This window comes from Schistocerca piceifrons, chromosome 1 (genome assembly GCF_021461385.2).
Source record: "Schistocerca piceifrons isolate TAMUIC-IGC-003096 chromosome 1, iqSchPice1.1, whole genome shotgun sequence".
Lineage (NCBI taxonomy): Eukaryota > Metazoa > Arthropoda > Insecta > Orthoptera > Acrididae > Schistocerca > Schistocerca piceifrons.
The window spans coordinates 444,102,140-444,108,794 of NC_060138.1; positions in this window are offsets into that span (position 1 = coordinate 444,102,140).

The following is a 6,655-nucleotide window of genomic DNA, read 5'->3' on the forward strand; positions in this document are numbered from 1 at the left end:
ACCAAATGCAGTCACTTGTCCTGCGTCAGAAGAAGCTTCTGAGTCTGCAAGATCCCGGCAGTCACAGAGGATAGAATTACTGATCGCTGCTCGAATGGTGCAACCAAATGAAAGAGATTCTATCTTTCTGAAGTGGTAAAGGCTGGTGAGCGGACGATTTGGATGGTATTCGATTAATGAAAAGGGGACATACAATTCAAGGTTTATTTCCCCAAAACAATTAATTAACTGTAATAAATTACGCTGTGGCTTACTAGTTACAGTGGCACAAACAAATCAAACTGCTTACAATATGAGCTAATAAAAATGTTATACGCCACAGGTGAACAGAGAAACTTATTTGTGTCGTTTGAATCACTGCAATACAAAACTGTTTACAATTTGATACATTAACAAACAATCATTGCGCATTAAACTACATACTTTCACCTAATACAGTTAAATTTTATAATGTGAAGCACAAATGTATAATTTACAATTAAATTTTCAGTCGAAGTTACTCCTTCCTATACAGTCTCTAAAAGAGTGGTAAAATTTCCAAAAGGTATCCCAATTAAAAATGCCCTAAAACCCTTAACACAACAACACGTACATGACTAGCTCAATATCTGCACGTCAAAGCCCAACATTTGCTTCCTTACAAAAAGTTTGTTGATTGCAACAGCGCAGACCACATTCAAACTCTAGCCAACATGATCCGCTTGCCGGCCAAAACATGTTACGACTACGGCAGCGGGCAAACTTACATAGGTAATAAAAGAACACAGGCCAGCTAGCAATCTTACCAAAATCAGTTTACACGAAGGAGGAAGAGGGGGGGGGGACATAATAAATACCATACGCAAGTGCACTTGCCAAACCTACTACCAAAAATACAGTATAAAAGGATCTCAATTAATAAACAAAATCCGGGATACGCCCGGCAATATTGCACCTGAGCGCTAGCAGCCAAAATAAGGTTGACAGATACCAAGGTCTGACATCATCTTAGGGCTAACTGGCACAACAAATAAATAAGAGTAAAAGAACAATCAAATGGCAATGCCCAAGAATTTAAATAGGATTAAGTACACACGAGGCTAAAATCAATTGCTAGCACCTTGGACATCGTCTTAGGCTTAATTGACACTACAAATAAATAGAGGTAAAAGAACAGGCAAATGACTATGCCCAGCAATTTAAATAAAAATAAGTAAGCACAAGGCTAAAAGCAATTGCTAGCAACTTAACAAGCACACATAAAAATATCAGACTGCTGCCACATCACAAAACGGAAGATGCGCGCGCGCAGTCCCCAGCAAGCCAGAAAACCAATAACACACACTCCAGCAACCCAGACAGCCTGACCACAGTAATTTCAACTCAGAAGCAGGGCACGTGAGCACACCGGGTCCACGCAAAACACACACTGCCAAATAATTCCCACCGACAGATACGGCTGCGCCACGGGCGGGAAAACGGGGCCGACGACCGGGTACACACCAGCAGAAAACTCGACACCTAGACTCCGGCCGAAACGGAATCACGCAGAAAATATAAACAACAGCTGAAGTAAGGTGAAACGAACCCCGCCATGCAGACCGGACAGAGCAAACACACAGAGAGCCTGCCCTGCAGTCCTTACAACTCCTGGGTGTGGAAACCCAAGCGATATCGTGGCAGCCTTTGCAGAGGCGGAGAACCTCGAGCGATCGCATGCGGGGATCCATCAGTTGTCCACTACAGCACGCCATCAACACGCCACACCGCCCAACGGCCAAATCAACGAGGCCCGCCAACAACGAGACCACACCTCCGTGCCAAATACCACCAGTTCGGTGCGAATCCAGCTGCCGAGCCGAGCGCGCGCTGCCCCCCGCGGAAAACTCTCCAGAGGGCAACAGCCGCCTCAGCGCCTGCGCAGGCCGAACCAGACGGAAACAGAAATACAAGTCGCTATCGATAGTGCCGGATACGCAACGCGCCAAGGAAATGGCACAGCTGGCAGTCATGCTTATGAGATGAAAGCAGAGCTCACCATTTGCAGCCTCATCGACAGGCCCGATTGAGAACCTCTGGTATACAGATGAATACATACTGAATCAGATGCTGATACGGTTCTGTGACCATGTAAACTGTAGATTCATCACATGCGTCATATGGTGGTGGGGCTTCGGGTTCCGCTGAATAGGTCAGAAGTTCACTATGGTCTGCAGGTAGCGAGGACTATATGTCATGGACTGGGCAGTGTTTTAGTTTAGAGAGTCTGGAGGAAACACAAAAAGGGCTACTGTGTAAAAGGGTGCATGTCGAACACAGGAAGGACGAAGAATCATCACGATAACAGATTTAAATTGTCGTAGGCGAGTTGAGAAAGAACCAGAGCTTCAAGCGCTGATAGAAAGCACTGATGCTCAAATTGTTATAGCCACCGAAAGATGGCTCAGGCAGGAAATAAGTTCAGCCGAAATTTTTGCGAGGAACCTAACGGTGTTCGGAGAGGATAGGTTAAATACAGCTGCCGGTGTCGTGTTTGTTGCTGTTAAAAGTAGTTTATCTTCTAGTGAAAATGAAGTACACAGTTCTTGTAATTAGTATGGTTAGATGTCATTCTCGACAACGGGAATAATTGGATCTTTTTGCTGACCTCCCACTTCAGGTGACAGAGTTGCCGAATGGTTCAAAGCAAACGAGTTTAATTTCAATCCCGTACCAGACTCATACAATTATACGTGTAGTTGGTGGTGTCTTCAATTTATCCTCAATATAAATTATTTCGAGTAAGTAGTTGATGAATCCACTCGAATAGAAAACGGTTGTGAAAACACACTTGTCCTCTTAGCAAAAATAATTCTGAGCTAATAACGAACATCAAAACGGATACAGGGGTTAGTGAAAGGGCTGTAGAAGCGAGACTGTATACCGTAACTGCCAAACTCAGCAAAAATAATTTTTTTTATTATTTTGAGCTTTTCCTCATTACAGAGGCTTATCTCCAACATAATAATTTACTTGGAAATTACAATACAAACAATAAACGTTCTTAAACTATATTCTCAAAATATTCCCCCAGGTGTTTCGATCTTGCGTGTCCTCTTCCTCTGCGCCCATTCTCCTCATTGTGTGCTGTACACTTTCGAGCCAGGTGGTCATAGGTCCTCTTCTTCTTCTCCCCTCCGGTTCCAACTCCAGTATCAATTTTGGTATTCTGGTTCTCTCCATTCGTCGTACATGCCCGTACCACTGTAATTTCTTCCTATCCATTACGTCATATATTCTTTCTTTTATTTCCATTCTTCTTATTATTTCGGTGTTCCTTACCTTTTCTTTCCTGGAGATTCTTGCCGATCTTCTCCAAAAGTCCATCTCTTGAGCTTGTAATTTTTTAATGTGCTTCATGTTAATTGTCCAGGTCTCCGTTCCATACAGAACCACACTCTCTAATATGGATTTGTATATACATTTCTTAGTTCTGAAAACATTTATATTAAAAATATCCAGATATCCTTGAGCGTCCTGAGAGGCAATCTCCGCTCCTTCGAAATTAACAATGCAAATGTAAACCAGATGTGGCTGGAATTTAGTGTCGACAGCAATTGAGAGATTTATACCAAATAAATTAACGAAAAACGGAGCTGACACCAATGAGACACAAAACAGGTCAGAGCACAGTTGCAGAAACAACGAAAAAAGCATGCCAAATTTAAAGGAACTCGAGATACCCAAAGCTGGCGATCTTTACAGAAGTTCGAAGTTTATCGCGGACTTCAATGCCAGATGCTTGTAATGGTTCTCACCACGAAACGTTGTCTCGAAACCTGACAGAAAATCTAAAGAGACTCTGGTCGTATGTAAACTAAGCTAGCGGCAAGACACAATCAATGCGTTCTCTTCGCGACAGCAATGGAAATACTATCAATGACAGCGCTACACATGAAGAGTTGCTAAACACTGGCTTCAGAATGAAGCCTAAGTAAATATACCACAATAATAATGAAGAGCAGCTGTCATTATGTGTCATTTAGAAGTATATATCCTCAGAGTAGTGTAGCGTCTTAAACACTTAATAAAAGCCGGTCTTCCGGTCCAGATTGTATACCAGTTAGGATCCTTTCACGGGTGCGCTGATGTAATAGCTCCGTATTTAAAGATCATATACAACTGCTCGCTCGACGACAGATTCTTACCCGAAGACTGGAAATTTACACAGGCCACACCAATATTCAGGAAAGGCAGTAGGAATAATCCACTAAATTACTAGCACATATAATTAACGTCGATATGCAGCAGGATTTTGGGGCTTATATTACGTTCGAACATTATGAGTTACCTCGAAGAGAATGGTCTATTGACGCATAGTCAACACGCACAAATTTAGAAAACATCATTCCTATGAAACACTACTAGCTCTTTACTAACACGAAGTGTTGAGTGCTATCGTCAGGGTTTCTTATCAAATTCCGTGCTTACGGAATGTTGTCTCAGTTATGGGACTGGATTCGTGATTTCCGCTCAGAGAGGTTACAATTCGTAGTAATTGACGGAAAGTCATCGAGTAAAACAGAAGTGATTTCTGGCGGTTGCAATGTACTGTGTTAGGCCCTCTGCTGTTCATTATCTATATAAACGATGTAGGAGACAATCTGAGCATCCGTCAGGTTGCTTTCAGACGATGCAGCCGTTTATAGTCCAGTAGAGTAATTAGAAGATCAAAACCAATTGCAAAACGTTTTATATAAGGTATCTGCATGACGCTGAAATTGACATTTGATCCTATATAATGAAGACTGTGAAGTCATCCGCGTGAGTGCTAAAAGAATCCGTTAAACTTCGGTTACACAATAAATAAATCAAATCAAAAGGCTGTAAATTCAACTAAATGTCTAGGACTTACAATTACGAACAACTTAAATTGAAAAGAACATAAGAAATGTTGCGGTCAAGAGGAACCAAAGACTGCTTTTTATTGGCAGAACACTTTGAAAGATGCAACTGATTTCCTGTAGACTGCTTACACTACGCTTGTCCGTGCTCTTTTGGAGTACTGCACCGCGTTGTGGGGTTCTTCCCAGATAGGATTAACGGAGTAAACTGAGAAAGTACAAAGAATGGCAACACGTTCTGTATTATAGAGATACTGGGGAGAGAGTGTCACGGACATGATACAGGATTTGGAGTGGAAATCATTTAAACATAGCGGGAACTTCTCAAGAAATTTTCCTCTGTGGAAGTGAAAATATCTTGTTGATGCTCATCTACACAAAGAGAAACGATCATCATAATAAAGTAAGAGAAACCAGAGCTCGCACGGATAAATACAAGTGTCGTTTTTTCGCGCGCTGTTCGAGAGCGGAATATAGAGAACTAGTGTAAAGGTGGTTCTATGAACCCTCTGCAAGGCACATAAGTGTGATTTCCACAGTAACCATATACATGTAGATGTAGAAATGCTGTACGAATTGCTCAAAATCTGCAAAGAAGGCGCTCCACTACGTGCTAACGTTAATGCTATAGATTTTCCAGCCGAGAGGCTAGCGAAATATCTAACCAAGTTACTTAAAGCCAATAGCTGTTGGCTGCGAATATGAAATGAGAAACTTCGTGGACATTATGGCCAGTTTGAATGTGGTCGCTTTGTTAAAATGAGTCGCAGAGGAAGATGCAATAAAAAGTTATTAATGGAGTAGTTCGAGTTATTTTGACGGTCAGCTACTTCTTGTTTAGTGGTAAATTTTATGAAATGAATGACGGAATATCCATTGGTTTTAAAGTGCCTCTTTGGAGTGGCAAATTTCTTTGTAGAGCATTTCGATGAAAAACCTTTATTTACAAATCCTCTTTGTGCGTATTACATTTTTCGCTATGTTGAAGACACATTTATGATCTGGCCAAACGGGATCAAAGCTCCTCTCTTGTTCATTGATCAAATGGTTCAAATGGCTCTGAGCACTATGGGACATAACATCTGAGGTCATCAGTCCCCTAGAACTTAGAACTACCTAAACCTAACTAACTAAGGACATCACACACATCCATGCCGGAGACAGGATTCGAACCTGCGACCGTAGCAGTCGCATGGTTCCGGACTGAAGCGCCTAGAACCTCTCGGCCACCACGGCCGGCTTCATTGATCAAATGAATAGTACGCACCCTAATATCAAGTTCACCACTGAGACGGAGAAAGAATTGAAAATTGCTATTGGCAATTGGTTCTGTTTGAGAGGAAAGAGTACAGAGCGGTAATACAAGGGTCATGGGGTAGAGTTCTTATGCGGAAACATTTTTTATATATTTTAAACTTTTACGTTACTTACACTACAAAATAATGCTCACTATCTTGTAGTTATAAATTTTGTTAATGAAGGATAAAAACAGCCAATTGGTGTCATAAATATCATTGTGTTGCCTTGGTTTGGATACAAACGAATGGGATCGTCATTAGAATAAGTGACTGTTCCCTATAACATTATTTTAATCAACATAGGAGAACAGAAACCAAATGAAGAATTTTAAGTATCACTAGAAGTACTGAAAACAGAAAAACAACTACTTACATAGGTTCACATTGCATGAAGAGTTAATAAATACATATGAGCCGAAGTGCCCAAGTTAAAAAAGTAAAAGTTTTCTTGTAAATCCAACATTAAAACCACGAGCATAGCATGTAGCTCTTTTT